This window comes from Bombus huntii, chromosome 11 (genome assembly GCF_024542735.1).
Source record: "Bombus huntii isolate Logan2020A chromosome 11, iyBomHunt1.1, whole genome shotgun sequence".
In the NCBI taxonomy this organism is placed as follows: Eukaryota; Metazoa; Arthropoda; class Insecta; order Hymenoptera; family Apidae; genus Bombus; species Bombus huntii.
Genome location: NC_066248.1, coordinates 1679488 through 1696827, shown reverse-complemented (window position 1 = coordinate 1696827; position 17340 = coordinate 1679488). Strand labels below are relative to the sequence as shown.

General features: G+C 37.5%; 1 protein-coding gene across 1 annotated transcript in view; it reads left to right on the top strand.

Annotated features, from left to right (window-relative positions):
- The first annotated feature begins 8251 nt into the window (after nucleotides 1-8251).
- The window catches only part of LOC126871049 (neural-cadherin-like), a 189455-nt gene continuing 180366 nt past the window's right edge, over nucleotides 8252-17340 (top strand). The window contains exon 1 of the mRNA XM_050629410.1: nucleotides 8252-14621. The gene's annotated coding sequence lies outside the window, so the exon portion shown is untranslated. The remainder of the gene's footprint in view (nucleotides 14622-17340) is intronic.

Below are 17340 nucleotides of genomic sequence, written 5' to 3'. Positions count from 1 at the left end.
TTCGATACATGTTTCCAATCAATACCTGAATTTTGCCATTTCAGATCGTCAGCAAACCTAAGTATTTTATAAGTATTATATCAAATTGTTAAGTAATACTTATAAGTATAGATGATAGCTTATTTCTCGATGTTTAATACATAATTTCCAATATAATTTAATATAATTTTAAGTTTTTATAGGTATAGAAAATAATTTAATCGTTGTAGAAATTCTTTATAAAATATCGAATTTATTTGTATAAGTACACTGCTATTTATACTGTATAATAATATATCGACGTAACAAACTTCAAAATTTCGTGAACGATGTTACTTTACAATAAAAATAGTTAAGAAATATTTAATCAATCTCATTTGCGATTAATGACGGTGATCCAAATCAAGGTTTAAATCAGAAAGATACTAGTCATGTTCGTGATGATGTCCTGTTTTAACCTGAATAGTAATTCCAATTTATAAAATTAACGATTGCCGGTCACGAATTATGTATGACATTAATAAATATCCTATATGTGTCACAATATCTAAACTAACGCTGAGAATGACACGTGACTATCAAAACGAATTATAAAAGATAAAAGAATTTTGCAGCTTTTTAAATAAACGTCAAATGAAAATACGTCAACTTTGAACAACGAGAATTTCTAACGCTGTATTCGACAGAGAAATATAAGAAAAATTTAAAATAATAAAAGATTTGCCTGGTTTCCAACTTTGATTGTCATTAATTTTCTAAAAATTAGCATAAAATTTACCTGCTCATAAATTCTTTGACGTCCAATGAACTATAGAATTGATTATAGAAAGGATAACACTTTTGATTTTACATTTCCTTATACGTACATTTTTAATAAACACCTTGTAAAAGATAAGAAACTTCTTTCTGAGCTCAATAATATTTTCTAAATTTTATGGAACAGTTCGAGGTGAATATTAAACGTGTCAATTCTTTTAATAAAGAGACGATAAAATTGTAATAGTCAATTATATTAAAATCACTGTAAGTACAAGTACAGAAATAGTGTACACTGTCGTAATCGTCGCTCGCTCGAAACAATTCAACCCCTCTACTCGCTAATTATTCTACTATTGAACTGTCCTAGAGAGCACATTCGTCTATTTATAACAACAGTTGTTATTATGAAAAGATCAAATGTAATTCTGGTTCGTTTACCTCTGAACCTAGCAAACCAAAACAACGTTGGTATTCCAAAGTACAATAATATGAGTCTCTCGCGATTCAAATCTTCCGTTGACTCACGTGCCGCTACAAGTTAGAATACAATTTCTTTACTTAGATAAAATAATTAGATGACGACAAAATGAATACCATACTATATACGTTCACACAGTTTTATCAGACCACCTGCGACTTCTAATGTACATCAATATCTCATTAACTTGCACGTTATGACTTCTAATTTCTACACGCGGAATTTCCGATAAGCTTTGTACACGCGTTTATCTATACAAGCCGATGATCTAATTAATTTCCATTTCGCGCGCGTGTACGTTAAAGTTTACCCCCTGCCAGTGTGTCGCTAAACACGTGAATTCCGGTTAATGCCGCGACGAAACGTTTCCGCTGGAAATTCGATTGCGAACCGCGTTAAACAATGATGTCGTGCTCCCCGTCTTTAACATAATAATCGAATACATCAAACTCACTCTGCAGAATTCATCGAATCAGTATTTTACTCGCGAACTGTCTGCCCTCGTATCACGTTTGCTTCGAAATTTCCACGACATAAAAACGTTTGCAATGAAAGCGCATTCATCCTGATTCGTGAACACGTTGATAATTAAAACAAACGACGAAAGGGACGAGCAATCGGCCAAAGCGATTTGCCACGGAACGAAATTTCCCAAAAGGGTTTTTCCTCAATTTAGACCAATGAGTGTTTATTTATCGCTATTCTACTCTGCCTGAATCGAATTCCCTTGAAATTGTTCTCGTTCCATCGCCAGTGTCGGATCGTACAAAAATGCGTTGACAATTGTAAAAATGGCACGAGTTGATTCCTAATTGGTGTTGTCAATCTACTGTTAGAATTTTGCATTCGTTGGACGGATATTATTCGCTACAGACTTTTTTAAAGAATAGGAAACAGTCGTTTTGACGAATACGAGTAGAACGAATAATGTATCAAAATAGATAGAATTACACAGTTTACTTATACTGAATAGTTTAATGGTTATAGACTAGCTTTTTCGATTCAATTTAGTAATAAATTATAAATAAATTATCACACACAGGTGCGCAAATTTATGTAAATATGTAATCACGATTCGTTTTCCTTATCATCCTACCCATTATTCATGTTTTTTAATCGGTGAGATAATAACGATGAATTTTAATTCTCTGTCCACTTTGCATAGCATGTCAAACATCCATTAAAGTCTTTCTTGTTGCACAAGCTTATAGAACACACCTTGAAATTGTCGAACTCCGATTAGGAATTACTAGGCATATCATCCTGCGAAGGGTAATTCGGAAAATATAGGAGTCTCTCTCGTATTACGTGTTTCACGCGAGCAGAGGTGGCTATATTTTCGTTGAAGACTCCATTGTAGCGCGGAACGCTAACGAGCACATACAGCCGGCGTATTATGAGACCACCAACATGCATCGTTATTCAAGTTGCGTGATATTGACGATCGCGTTTGGACCATTGTAAATAGTTTATGTTATCGAACAAATAAGGTATAGGTGTGTTATATTTTCTTATAATCTGTACTCTATATAGACAAGAATACTTTCATTTTACAAAAGCGTTATATTCGCAATAATTGCACCTGCATATTTCAAATTAAATTAAATTCTTAAAGTTGGAATACGCAGAGTAAAATTTTAATCTACAGTAATTTTTGGTTCAATTATTCAAATAAAAGAAATGAAAATGAAATAATGCTAGATGGAAAGATTTGATAAACAAACGAGGATAATTAAATAGAGTATTTACTAAGTAAAATAATATTCAAATAATATTTATCAATTAAGTAAATATTTCGGGATATAACTAAGGCAACGTAATTATTCTATATTGTCGCATGATAATTGAGGAGCGTATTTTACTCCTCGTGTAGGTAAATTCTATTTTATATTAAATCAACAAGTAGTCGTAAAATGCTATGATGTTAAAACTCGAAATGTTAAATGTTGTTGATGCATACATTTTTTTTACAAATGTACCAGTTTCTCAAAAGCTTGTTTATTAAGCTTATTAAGTAACAACTTAAAGCATTTATCCATTTTAGCCTGTGATGTTTGTGCTAGCATTGTTCGCACCATGAATTAATCAAAATTAATGTCTACGTTCGTTCGGGAAATCAATTTACATGTAATTACCTATCTGAGCTTGCCAATCTTCTTAATTGAAGAGCCCTCTGTGAGCAGGAAACATAGATATTTGGGATAGCTGACGTAGCGTTGATGAAGGAGTATAGAAGGAGGGATATGTTTTCCGGTTTGCTGCATCCCAATCCACGTCGTAAGCATAGATACACATTGGATTACACTCGAGACAGTTGAACGTTGCACAAGTAACTTAGATTATTTTCTAATTTCAAAAACGCGAATTTTGTCCTCTTTCAATTTTAGAAAGTGCTCATTTTGATAAAGAAGAAAGATATATGTTTAATTATAAGTATTCAAAGCTAGGCTTCAAGTTAAATGTTTGTGTAATGTAACGTTTTGGAACGTACTTCGAATATTTGTTATCTCGTCTCTCTTTGCATGGGTTTACGAGGTCAAGTAGAGTTAGAACTCGATATTCTCGTTGATAGCCTGAATCCCAGGGTATATTGTATATGATAGAGGGTGGTTAGAATTAGAAACTGTCGAACGAGACTCTTGTGTATTCGCCACCTTGTGGCGAGACTTGACAATTAGCATTGTCTTCCAAATATAATTCTTAATATATTTGAGGCAATCTAAATTTGCAACATTTTTTTTTTTTTTATATATACAGTATGGAATGAGTGCTAATATAAAAATATATGTAGATTGTACAGATTAAACCACTGTACGAGTTTCTTTAGTCACAAAATGATATTAAAATAAAAAGGAAAATCTACAAAAATCTACTTATGTGCTTTTCCTGTGATCATCGAATGCAACAGATACTTAAAAAATTCATAGAACCTTCGTCACCTATCCTAAAAAAGTATCAAGGGATAAATTATGTGATATTTGCTTTATCATCGTATTAAAACATGTTCTATTCGAACTATGTTTGAAAGAACACGACCGAACATATGAGACTTCATGAAACACGTTGAGAGGTCTTTTCATGAAAAGAAATGACAGAAAAAGCAGCAAGGAGAGCATGCATACGAATGTTATCTAAAAACATGCGCGACGTATCATCGTACTCCCTTCGTGATTACATCAGATGCTTATGGCTATCATTTCGAACATCTGTTGCAAGCAGGTTCGTAAGACAGAGTAGCTCATCTCTATATTATGTATTACGTGCAATGATCTTTTTAGATATACATACGTGTATATGTAATGTACAATTACATATACCATGTAAGAGACTAGTGGAGCTGTCAATTTACAATAAAAACCAAAAAATCGCTTGATCATTTAAATGACTTAATCATTTAAGCTATTCATTTATAACATATAAATCATTACTTTATCGCAATTAAACTATTAATTTATAAAATTTAATTTTATAAGTTTATTAGTTCTTTCGAGAGATCGCAATCTCGTTTGTTCCGGGTACGCCGCGATTTTTATTTTACTCTCTGATCGATCGCGATTTTTCTTTCGCTTCTCCCTACTTTGAAGGGAAATTTAGTTCAAGCATCTCGGAGTTTATAATTTTTCGATATTTTCAAAAGTTTAATGTGTCGAAAATACAATGTTTAAAACAGTTTAGTACAACGACTCGTTCCTTGTTCCTTTCGCAAGACACGAAATTGTATATACAGTATCAGTAAGTATATTTTCTTTCTCTCGTTTCAAGCTAGACAAATGTGTCTTTGATACAGAATGCTGCCAGTAGGGCTACGAATTACTGCACGATGTTTATACAGATCGATGTAATCGTTGTGCAGGATGTAAATATTACGTGTATGCATAGTTTGTTTGTAATTGGGAAAGATTCGTGTAAGCGCTGCGTAGAAGATTAATGTTTTTGTTGATGTTTACATTTTTTGTGTTGATCGTTAATCTGTAGCAGTGCGTAATAGTTAACTGTGTACCTGCTCGTGCACCGGCTCGCGCGAGCCCCCTTTCCCCCACTACATCGAAAGTCGCTCTGCGAAACTAAGTTACAAGGAATCATTCAGTCGTCTCCTTCCGTACCGATAACGTGGATCGCGTTGTGTCAGGTTTGTAACGTATTCTAACCTATTGGTGGCGTCGGTTTTTCATTACTATTATTACTCGTTATTAACATCGCTTAATTAAGGTCGTTTATTTATTAAATGATATTGTTATCGATAGCTTCTATCGTAGACTTCTATCGTAAACATAGAGCATGGGTAACATTTGATATACAATTTATAATATAATTTATTTTAAAATGTATTTGATACATATTTCATAATAAATAATTTCTTAATTATTTGGAATACCAAGATGAAAGTAAAGACTGTTAAATAAATCATTGTTCTATTTCGAATATATGAAATCATTCTCTTATTTCAAACGAATTTTTAGCGAATTATTTTATTGTTTCAATGTAATCAGCGATATAGAATTGTTAATAATTTAACGATAGCTTCGTGTAGACAAAGTTTGAAGCATAGAAACCTTAATAGCAGTAGCTTTAACTAATTTCGATAGGTATTGTAATATTTACTTATTGAATGGTGGAGGTGGTGGTGGTGGTAGTAATAGTTCTTCTTTATAGCCGATGTATATATTGGTCCATCATCACACATTGGACATGGTTGATTGTTGATTGTTGATTGTTGATTGTTGATGGTTGATGGTTGATTGTTGATTGTTGATGGTTGATGGTTGATGGTTGATGGTTGATGGTTGATGGTTGATGGTTGATGGTTGATGGTTGATGGTTGATGGTTGATGGTTGATGGTTGATGGTTGATGGTTGATGGTTGATGGTTGATGGTTGATGGTTGATGGTTGATGGTTGATGGTTGATGGTTGATGGTTGATGGTTGATGGTTGATGGTTGATGGTTGATGGTTGATGGTTGATGGTTGATGGTTGATGGTTGATGGTTGATGGTTGATGGTTGATGGTTGATGGTTGATGGTTGATGGTTGATGGTTGATGGTTGATGGTTGATGGTTGATGGTTGATGGTTGATGGTTGATGGTTGATGGTTGATGGTTGATGGTTGATGGTTGATGGTTGATGGTTGATGGTTGATGGTTGATGGTTGATGGTTGATGGTTGATGGTTGATGGTTGATGGTTGATGGTTGATGTTTGATGGTTGATGTGGTGGTGATGGTGGTGGTGGTGGTGGTAATAGTTCTTATTTATAGCCGATGTATATATTGGTCCATCATCACACATTGGACATGCCGCGGTTTTTCTGATTAGTGTCGCGAGAGATTAATTACGGGTTGAATTAGAGTTGCGAAATAATATCGCGGCTGTTAGTAGTGTCGCGAGATGATTACAAACGAAGAGGACCTCATACTCCATACAATATCCCTTCCCTTTCCCTTTATTACATTTAGGATATTACGTAGACAGAGTAACCAGATATTTAGATTCTTATATAGGTGTGATTTATGGTTAGGTAGACAATTTTGAGGTTGTAATCTAAGTAAGTAGGTAAGGTGTAGGTAGTAAATAGGTTGATATAGTAGTATGAAGTATGGCATCGTAGTAAAAGCATGGCATGATAGTAAAAGTATGGCATGGTAGTAAAAGCATGGCATCGCAGTAAAAGCATGGCATTATAGAATGTATATATTCTGTAGTAATTAATTCTACAATATATGGCACATATTTCAGTTTATTCTCTGGTCCTTTTTATTCAACTCTTGATCGTAATTAATTATTATAATTCTTAATCATAACTAATTAGTTTTCGCTTTCACGACAATAAAAGTCGAAAATTTAGATTTCAGATTTTCATGAATCCTAGTCAGGTTTCTAGTTTTCGTATCGGTTTTTCTTCTTAAGACTCCTTTTTCTGTTCATTTCGAACATTGTGCGAACGTACACCAAAAGGAGTATTTATTTGACGATGAATACATTTTAGATTTTTTTGCGTAAAAGAAGGGTGGATGGGTCGCGGATAGGGAGAGTTTCCACTCGCAGCACTTCCTCGCGGTGAGATCCGGGCAATTAGTATTATTTGATATATAATTACAAATTGTATCACTATACAGCAAAGGAATTAACTGTATGACTGGTATAATTATTAATTATATAGCAAGTAATATTGAGCTAATTGGCTGCGACCCTGATTAGGTGTTCGTATCAATCCATCTATGTATATTTTTTATGAGCATTGATAATAGGCTTTTTTATTTATCAATTAAATTGATTATTTAATTGAATTATTGAATTGATTTTGAATTTTATTTATGAATGGAAGCAAAGGATTAGCGGAAACATTAATCCTCCCACTCGGAAATTTTATAGAGCGATTTCCGATACGCTCTTATGGATTTACATAAGTAAGCAAGTTTAATGTTAATCCACCATTTCTTTTGCATAACGTCACGTCGTTTACGTTTTTGAATATTACGGTCTTCTTCTCTACGACTTGTACGAGATAAGCTGCCGCCCATGTGTCGTTCGGTTTAAGGATCACTGTGCGCCCCGTTGCTTAGGTCGACCTCCTTTCGTTCGTGTAGGAAGGTTTGCTAGCGTGCAAGATATTGTGACCGATTTTTAATTGTTAATAACTATAACTAAAAAAACGCACTCTTTTTATTCTTAATTTTCGTCTCATTTCGGCTTCAAGAATCACCCCTTACATTTCTTGACACCTGTAGCCGAACCCCCTGTATACTGTTTAGGTTGTCACAACGTGGTAATGATGTTCGAGTGAATGGAAATGAGGCAAGAAAGTAGGACTGAATAAATATGAAATTTTCGTAAAATTACGAAATAATCGCACGAAAAGCAACGAGTGAGATGTTATTATAATTATGAACTCTTTGATTTATTACCAATTGATAATTGCGCTTGCGTGTTCAAGTACTAAATTCTTTATTATACCTGCGATAACGTGTGTAACATGAGGAAGTTATTGACACAAATCTGCATAATTTCTTAATACATATTTAATAAGTTTTCTTACTACGTATAATAGCATGTATTTGGGGCTACCAAGTTTACTAAAAACACGAAAATTGTCAAAAATGTTGAGTAATCCTAAATCGATGGTCAGGAGGCTGTAACTAACTTTGTGCTACGATTCGTGATTCTTATCGCTAGATTGCCAAGTGATATGATCTCCAATTCCAAAAAGTACAAAGATCTTTATCAAGCAAAAACACTAATTCATTGTCCAAATAAATTTTACAAACCGTAACTCTACAATACTCTTCCATACTATTTATGACATACTATGAATCGTTACAAGATTCATCGCATCCTCCATTTTCGTGTGTTGTACATCACTCGATCGAGTACACGATGCCGCGGCATCTTTCACGAGGTGATTTCTCTCTTGCATATCTGTTATCGACTTTGACAAAGAACAATTTACTTGCAGACTATGAAACGAACTATGGAAACCGTCGGCGCTCGCGCAAGCGTTAGTTATTAATTGATCGACGAGCAAGGAAGAGATTTAACAGCGAGTCGATAGTACATACGAATCGAATGTGAATCGAAATGGAATCCGGCAAGGCTCTGTAAGGGAATTCTCAAAATCGTTCAAAGTGTTATACGGAATCTCACATAATTGCGGCGCCAGGATAATCCATTTGAGATGAAAACCGATAATTCGGTACGTAATGTGAAACTACTTGGACACGAACATAACCTGTGATTAATAATTTGAAGGCGTCATAGACCGAACGAATGTGACCTCTCTCGCAATTGCATTTGTGACTCTGGCTATGGTTTCTCCACGATTCATGGAGTTTCTTCATTGAATATCGTCGATTATGTCGAATTCTTCGCCGATATCGAAATGCACGTTCAAACAGGCTTGATCGATTGTTCCAGTTAATACACATTGTTTCAATCAAATTCGATTTAGTTTGCTTCGTGTGTTTGTTTCATCGTTGACTTGAAGCGAATGACGTTCATCATACTCTGTGAACGAGGTAAACCAACGGGGTCTTGGTTTGGCACGAAGTGCGTGTAAATAATTTGGTGTATTTGTGATATACGATAGTATTCAGTTGGCTTATTTGATATTTGGAGAAGAAATTTTTGAAATTGTATGTATAGGGATGCAATGAATTTTTAGAAAAACAGTCGAGAGTAAAAATTGTCAGCACTAACATCTCTCGAAAATAGGTGAATTGCTATTAAAATTCCGAATTGATAAGATGATCAATAAGATATTCAACGATGATAATATTACGCAAGTGGTTGTAACGTTTTTATTGAAAAGTAGATATATTTCAGGTGTTTTAAGAAAGAAATTATTGACAAAATATTTATGATGTAAGATTTTCATAAATATTTGCTGTCCTATTATTTACCCAGATCGCCAGATTTAACGCTGCAATTTCAATACACACGACTTAAATTGTGATGAGATATTTCGAATTCTGTTAATTTTTATTTCCATTAATACGAAACAATCGATTTCAAGAATTTATTTTGAAATACATATGGAGTTTTTTTATTTTTACTACAAATTGCGAGCTTTTAAATCGCATTTCATTATTTTAGTGAACAGCAAAAAGGTTTAATCCTACAATAAAAAAATTAACGAGATAACATAGTAACTGCTATTGTATGTAGCAATAAAAATAATCAGACAATGTAAAACACTCTCTTTTGCAGAAAGTTACCATTAAAAACAATTCCAAGATGAACAGAAGCAAAGACCTCGCCAACAATTACTATGTTACGAATTAAATTTGGTGGAAACGAACGTATTAATTAATATTTGAAGGTATCATGGCCCCATGAAGTTGATAAATTTTTCAAATATGAATTCAATTTTTCGCAACCTTGCTATGACAAGACACTTTTAATAAAACTGTCTTGTAGATACTCTTTGGAGGTAAAATTTTAAATGCATTTGTTAATGATATCTGAAATACACGTTATTATCGATCACTGTCGTCGGGCGTGCTGTTTCTGATTTGAAAATGTATTAGGTTCTCGGAGATTCCGTGTAGATTTCCGCAACCATGGCAAACGTCTGACGCGAACATATACCGAACGACAATAACATACAGCTTGCTATTCGAATCAAAATTGCGGAACTCTCATACGCCACTTACACGCGCGCAACCTATTCGTAAATGTGTTTTGTAAATTCGATTCGCGAGAGCGTCGACGTTCCTGTCAAATTGATTTTCATTGTTCCGAGAAATCCGCATGACTTTCGTACACCGTGCAAACATTTGCGCCTCCGAGGAATCCATAGTCTTCATATGCTTCTTAACAGATCGAAGGTAACCAGAAATGGAACTTGACGAAGAAATAACTTTTTTATTCATTCAACGATAGGATATTTTATAGGATATTTAGCGTATTTCAAAATTAAAAGATCAATAAAAGAATATAAGCATTCAAAGGTTGTTTGACGTCAAATTTATATTCATACTTTAATTTAAATTGAAACTTAATATTTTACACCTATCGTTAAATTCTGTTGATTTCATTAGCCCCATTCGATTTACACTTTACCGCATCGTTGCTTTCGCAGGAATATTATTACTAATGAAACATACGAATATATTTTACCATATGAAATGAGGCGAACGCTAAATCGGCACCGTTTTGTTAAAATCGAATGTCGAGTAAGTATATTGTAATGAAGCAGAAATTTATACTTCCATTTAGCGTTTTTAATACCTATCGATGCGTTGTCTGTACATTTTGCTGTGTACAGCCTACCATTCAAATGCTTCCAAATTTCACGATTTCGCCAGTTTCTATGAATATTTTACCCTTCGATCGGTTTTGCAAAAGCCATTGCGGTCGTCGCCTATTATTCCCCAGCTAGTTCATTTGTTGCGCGAAACAACTTCGTTCTCAGCCGACAAATATTCGAAAGTTGATATCGATGCGGTACTGATAAAGCTGCTATCGCAAAAATTCGTCGACCGAATCCAATTTAGATCGCAGTCAAATCGTTTTGCAAGGAATCTTCCATGTATACCTCGTGTAAAATATTGCTTGTCGAACTTGTATCGGAATTGCTAAAACGATTACGCCTATCTCGCATATCATGTTTGTTTCCAACGGTTAAGTATTTTTTTGTTTTTTTTTTTTCAACGTCAGAATAAAGAAACATTCGTTCAGAATATAGATAAGAGGTTTCAAATTAATTTTGTCTGTGCTTGACGTGAACTTTAGCAAAATTGATTTTACGTGAGTTTATCTAGATTTGTATGTTTTATGCGCTGCTTTCGGTTGCAATTCAGAGATATATGAATGTATCCTTCTATGATTCATTGTAAGCGTGGAATGTATTTTCTAATCAAATAGTCAATTACTATACATGTATACGATTACCAAAATACCTTATCGTAAACAAGAGTTTTGACATTTGTATCGTAAAAAAATATTAATCGGTCGATTAAAGTCAGAAATTGGGGATGTATGGATACTCCTGTAACTCACTGTACCATGGACGTATATATTTCTTTCTTTCGAAGACCTTCTCAATTGAAATTATTTCATGTAATCACTTAAACTTAAATTTCAATCGTCGTCGTATCAACATTTATTTTCTAACGAAGGAAATGTGACAGACTCAACCCAAATACATTTTCTCTCCAAATTCCGACGTTCGATCCTCGTAGACTTCCTCTTTTTACTCTGGTAATAACCAGTGTTTCTCATGCGCGCACGTTGAAACGCTCTTGATCTTCAAAGCTAGGGACAACCCTTTTACACGCAGACGAAGTAAGCCGGCATCGTGAAGTGGATGAGGTTGCAATATTCAGATGCCGTTAGGGTGGATTTTCTCATCCAAGGCGAATGCCTCGACTTAAAGCAGCCAAGATCAACGTGGAATACTTGGCCACGCTGCAATGACATCAAGGAATAACTGGCTTTGCGATTGTCATCCTTAAGTATCCAACCACCAAGGGGCATAATTAAGAGAACACTTTGCCGAAGTTCTTGGCTGCATTGGTTTAAGCTCAAATAAAATTCGGCTTTGGTGGACGATACGGGCGGTTTGTTTTTCTTTCTTCTTTTTCGTCCAGGCAAAGATCTGTAAGTACCTTAATTACACGTAAGACACACTTTTTACCAGTAAAAAAGCTGCAAGTAGGACTCTATCATCGTGGAAATGTAATAAAGATGGGAAATAGAGTGAAAGGAGAAAAGTAGAAAGCCGAATAAAGTGTGTTTCGATATATCGATCAGGTGTTCCAGTGTTGAAGTATATCGCAGACATGTGAGTGCAATAAACTTGGTATTTGTGCCATTTAGAAGCAAAGGATGTCCACTACGTCCACCATGAAAAGGGGCAAAGATAAAAACATATTTAAAACAAAGGAAATTATTTCGACTGAAGATGAAACATTAAATAAAGGAAGATATGAAGGTGTAAAAATATTATAGGAAATTGTAACATGAAGTTGAGACTTTTAAGAAGGTGAATTTCAGACATACATAATTTTGTATAATTTTATCGTTTCATTTTTCATAATGCTGTACAATTTCCAGTTTCTTCTACAATTTCATCTCGTGCATATTTTACTTTTTGGAAAAATAGTCGGACAAAAATTTGAAGAATACACATTAAAGATATATTAAAGCTTTCATCTAAAAATTATTTTTCAGGCTGAATATAAACATAAAAAATATTTCGCCCCTTTTTGGAAGAAGAAAGAATATTTAAAATTTCCATAAGACTCGTATTGCCATCGTAATAGAAACATCCGATATTTTCGTAATATGCGTAATATGTATAACCGCGATAACGGTTCTCTCGGCGATCGGTGTCTCTAAATTCGACCAGACACGTAAAGACAAAATTTATCCCCCTATAAACTCAAATACGAATTCGTTAAACGACGTGAGTCGTAGATTGGTAGATAGAGTAGCGTGGAAGATCGCGGCGCGCCATCATCAATCTCCATCCCCTCGGCGACCTTATCACGCCGGACCAATATTTCACGAGTTACAAGCGTAAATCTTTCCCGATCGGACGACCATTGAGAAAAGAGGAGCCGACTCGACGGAACGGATACTTTGATCTAAGGCGATATTTCGACGAACTGATCGCTAGCGTGCACACGCGTAAATATTTCCATAATTGGTCGCAGCCCATCGGTCAGGACGGGCCAGGGTCAAGCGACGATGCTTTCTTCCCCGAATCACGGACAGGGTTCGTGACGCAGCAGCATCGCCTAATCTCCATCTCCAATCGCATACGTTGGGTCCAGTGACGCGGTCGGTTCAACGTTGGTAACGACACACGCGAAGTGCATGACCAAAGCGTACAGACACGGTACGGCACAGTACGGTACGGCATGGGTGGTGATGGTGCGCTCGCGCACCCTGCAAGGTTGAGGGGTGACGGCGACGCGACGCGACGCGACGCGATGGTCGCGGCGTCTGAGCGGAAGGGAGGGAAAGCACAGGTGGGGGGTGGTCACTGGAACGAAAGAGACGAAAGACGAGCGAGAGACGAAGGATAGTGGTGGGGAAGTCGAACGTCGGTGGAGTATGTGTGGTAGGGGAAAAGCGAGAGAGAGAGTAGGGAGTTCGCACGCCGACCGGAACGGCCCCACCGAGTTTTATCCAACGATCCGGGAGGCTCGTCGAGGTAGTGGTCCGCGCCCCACAGCCGCGACAGCTCGAAACGCGTGTCGTTGTGCTGCGTCCGTTTCTCTGTCTCTTGGTAACGTATCTCCTCTCTGAAAGGGAAGCATTGACAGGAAAGTCGTTCGTCGAGGCTCGAAATTCGTGTGCTGCTCGGTGTCGTCGCTACACCGACACCGATATTCGTGTTTTATTCAAAAGTCGAACAACATTGGGGGTCGGGGTGGTGAATTCTCTTTGCTTTCCGGCGGAGAGAAGAGCGCGCGATTCGGATCGCGAACAGAGAACGAGACGTTCGTTCTGTATCCGCGAGGTGGTGGGCAATGATAACAGGAGGCAACGTTCGGGAGGGGGAGACCTCTGCTGACAGTGTCATCGTCGCAGGATTCTGAGTTACTGGAAAAAAGATTTCGAGGAATTATCGTCGATTAACGTCGTATACCGGTGCGTGCGGTGAGCTCGTGCCAGGAGCTAAAAACACAGAGTTTCGTCGAACCTGAAAAATTCGAGGTAGACAGTGAATCGGATCGTGTTAGTAATATACGTGTTTCGTGGTACGTTTTTCGCTCGATTCGAGAATTTATACGGCGGGGACTTGCAGGAGGTTGTTCGGTGATACCCAGCAACGTTTGCAGGTGCCAGGACATTCGGGGGTGGTGCCGGTTACGCGCTTCTGTTCCCGACTCGTACGCGACACGATCACGAGCGTTCTGGGGGAAGAGACGCCTTCGACATTCGCACCTGGACATTCGCGTACGTATTTTACAACACACCTGGCTCTCGTACTACCTAGTGCGGCGGTGCCGTGCTATGGCCTCTCTCCTTAGGTTCTCTCCTACACCCCCAAACAGGTTATTGATTTTGCCGAAGTAAGGAGGTACGGATGTAGCCCGTACGCCCTGCGGCCTGCGACCTGCTCATTTTTCCACCCCTTCTCTCCCCCCCCCTCTCTTTTTCTCTCACTCCCTCTCTCTTCTTGCTTTTCGATCTCTTTTTCTCGCGTGCTTGTCCTTGGTGCTTGCCACCCTCTAACGGCAGGTGAACTCTTACTGCGATCTTTTGACACACTTTGACGAATGCCATCGCGTTATTAAATATGTCTGGCATCTCGAATAGTAGTTTTCTGTGAAATTTTTTTACGAGCAAGAGAGATATACTGCTTTTTAAAGCCTGCTTTCTTTCGAGTCATTTTCTAGTTGTTCATTCGCGAGTGGACAAAATTACAAATTAAGGATTCTTTCTTATAATATTAAACGATCGTGAAAAACGATCACGGTCGAAAAAACGAGACGAGAGTTCGATCGAGAAACGTGATGTTTACTAGACTGACAACGTACTTTGGTTGCGGAAACAGCCGGTGTCGATTCCCTGAAGCCAGGCTAAAGCGGTTGTGTCGTATAGTGCACCGTGTCACTGAACTGTTGGAGCAGACTGTTGCAGTGCTAGCGTGACTATACACGAGACAACACGGCTACGAAGAGATCCCGACTGACAGCGCGGATCGATCGCCGGCGAACTTTTCACTACGAGACTTTGCGGTTCTTTCGTAAAACCAGCGCCTCGTAGTAAATCAATAGAAGCCACGTGAAGTCAGGACCGGAGATCGCGCTGTCGCCCTTACACACACATAGACATGTGTACATACATTTTTCTCTTACATACACACACAGTTTTCTCTGTTTCTCTTTTTCTAACTATCTCCTCTAACTATCTCGTTTTCATCCCGTCCATCCCCTTCTTGTTGTTCCATCGAACGATTCGCGCGTTTCCTGAGTTTCGTCGAAGCAGCCGGATCGATATGAAGAGAACGCGGTTCGCGTATACTATATTCGTCTTCCCGAGCGGGAAGACGGAATTAAATAATTAGCGGTGATCGTTCTGATAACTTCGCTCGTTAAATCACGCTGCGTACAAAGCTACTCAGTATGCGTGGGTCGTCGTGGAAACGTCAGCCATCTGTTCCACACGCGGACGAGCTCGTCAATTATGTAAGATTTCCCGAATTTCAGCTTATCGATCGACCGTAACCGGGACGTATCTACTTAATTTTTCAGCGATTCGCGTCGTTCGAAATCGTTTCAATCCGGTTCGTTGAACGCTTCCAGTATCGAATTCTCGCTTCTATTTCGGGGTGACATCCACCCCGCTCGAATGAAAATTTTGTTCATCTTTGGCAAATGCCAGCACCGCGATTCCATCATGTCGATCAACTTTTTCGTCGTGCACGATTTTTCGATGTCGCGTGAAACGCTCGCACAGTCAAATCACGTTCACGGTGTAAATTTCCGAAACGAAAAATACGTGGATTATTGGCATAGTATATTACCAGAGGCCGATATTAGCGGCGCAGAGAATGAGAAGAATTTAGGAAAACGTTCGATCGGCTCTGGACAAATTTCTCGGACGAGCTGAGCATCTTTGATCGAAATAGGGCCAACTCGTAGGCGTGTCCAACCTGGTCTGTTGAACCGAGAAATATAACTGTTTCCAAGTTCTATCGCGTTACATTTTTCTCACACGACCGACGTGCTATTAGGGAAAATTGTATCGCGTTCATCTTAACTAATGAAAAGAGGAGAAACGGAAAGCGCGAGAGATCGTTAGGATTAGATGGAATCTTACGAGCGGTCATGAATTATTGAGTCGTCACATGTCTGCGATCCCTATCGTCGCTGCGTTATGAATTGCTACCGTTCGTATAATAATAGCGTTTATACTTTGAAACGAATATTGATCCAATAGCGCGAGAAATTTTTTAATTTGCTAAAAATTGGGAAGCTCTTAACAGATCGCACTATCGAAGAATACATTTGGCTAATGATACTTAAACTGCGGTTTAAACGTTTACAAAAAGTCTACAGGTAGCGAAACAAAATAAAATACAAATTAAAATACTTGCTACGGTATTTAGCGAGCGAGAGGCAAATTTCCATTCAGATTTCATTTCTTCAACTATATTCGTAACAATATGAATTTTCATAAGCATCTGCGGTTTAATGGCCATTGTCATTTGAATATGTAGAAATCCAGATAATTTCTATCAAGTTGTAGATAGTTCAATAATTCGTATATCGATATCCACGTTCCTAATCGAGAGAAGCGATCGATGATATTTCCTTCTCATAAAAAGTTATTATCAAACGATATCTCTAATTAACTAGTATTAAAATTTATCGACAGTGTTAATGAGTTCTTGAAGTTGGAAGTCGTAAAAGTAACGCTTGAATAAAATAAAACAACAGCCCACGCTTTCACGGTAGCAGATGGCAAAATACGGCCAATGACCAAGCCGTGCAACGTGCGGCAATCCATGGAAGCCCGCCAGTCCCGAAATACGTCGGAAGTAACGGCCATGGAAGGACGTTTTCTGAACGGTTCGTAACTCGTGGTTCCGGCTTCTGTGCGCTAAAATTCTAACAAGTAGACAAAAAAATGCTAGGACAAAAAATCCGACTACATTCCAATTTTCGTA